This window comes from Rhinopithecus bieti, unplaced genomic scaffold (assembly GCF_001698545.2).
Source record: "Rhinopithecus bieti isolate Rb0 unplaced genomic scaffold, ASM169854v2 scaffold_412, whole genome shotgun sequence".
Taxonomy (NCBI): domain Eukaryota; kingdom Metazoa; phylum Chordata; class Mammalia; order Primates; family Cercopithecidae; genus Rhinopithecus; species Rhinopithecus bieti.
The window spans coordinates 1-1531 of NW_016802961.1; positions in this window are offsets into that span (position 1 = coordinate 1).

Consider the following 1531-nt stretch of genomic DNA (forward strand, 5'->3'; position numbering starts at 1 on the left):
AGCTACTTGGGAGGCTGAGGCAGAAGAATGGCGTGAACCCAAGAGACGGAGGTTGCAGTAAGCGAAGATCGCGCCACTGCGCTCCAGCCTGGGCAACAGAGCAAGACTCTGTCTCAAAAAAAAACTTAGCCTGGCGTGGTGGTGCATGCCTGCAGTCCTGGCCACTCAGGAGGCTGAGGCGGGAGAATCGCTTGAACCCAGGAGGTGGAGCTTGCAGTGAGCTGAGATTGCGCCACTGCACTCCAGCCTGGACAAAAGAGTGAGACTCCATCTCAAAAAAAAAAAAGCAAGTCAAAATAATAAGACCAGCAAGGTACCACGTCATATTTAAAAATATGACAATATAAGATGTTTATAGACATATACATAGATAATGAAAGAATCACAATGATAAACCCCAGTTTCAACTTCAGCATAGTAGTTACCTCTGGAGAGAAAAAGAATAGGAGAGGGGTTTGTAAAGGCTACAACTCTACCTATGTCTTATTTGCAAATATTAAATATATCTAGGAAAATAAACAAAACACTAACATTAGCTACCACTGAGGTAGAAAAGAACTGGCTGGGAGATGGAAACAGAGGGATCCCTTCTGTAAACCTTTTTTTGGCCTATATACTTTTCCATACTTTTTTAGAATACTGTTTTGTTTACTTTGTGTAACTTTTGAATTTTCTTTTTGAGATGGAGTCTCGCTCTGTCGCCCAGACTGGAGTGCAGTGGCGCAATCTTGGCTCACTGCAACCTCTGCCTCCCGGGTTCAAGCGATTCTCTTGCCTCAGCCTCTCAAGTAGCTGAGACTACAAGCGCGTACCATCACACCCAGCTAATTTTCTGTATTTTTAGTAGAGATGGGGTTTCCCTGTGTTAGCCAGGATGGTCTTGATCTCCTGACCACGTGATCCGCCCGCCTCAGCCTCCCAAAGTGCTGGGATTACAGGCGTGAGCCACCGCACCCAGCCAACTTTTGAAATTTCAAACATACAAACATAGAATGTGTTTCATGTAAAATTAAATTTTTAAAAAGAACCATGGCCAGGTGCAGCGGCTCACGCCTGTAATCTCAGCACTTTGGGAGGCCGAGGTAGGTGGATCACGAGATCAGGGGATCGAGACCATCCTGGCTAACATGGTGAAACCCCATCTCTACTAAAAACACAAAAAGTTAGCTGGGCGTGGTGGCATGTACCTGTAGTCCTAGTTACCAGGGAGGCTGAGGCAGGAGAATTGCTTGAACCTGGGAAGCAGAGGTTATAGTGAGCCGAGACTGTGCCACTGCATTCCAGCCTGGGCAACAGAGCAAGACTCTGCCTCAAAAAATAAAAATAAAAAACCAAAGGGCCCTGAAATTATATATGGCAACATGTTAGGGCAACATTGATTTTAAAAAAAAGAATGCTGGCCGGGCGCGGTGGCTCAAGCCTGTAATCCCAGCACTTTGGGAGGCCGAGACGGGCGGATCACGAGGTCAGGAGATCGAGACCATCCTGGCTAACACGGTGAAACCCCGTCTCTACTAAAAATACAAAAACT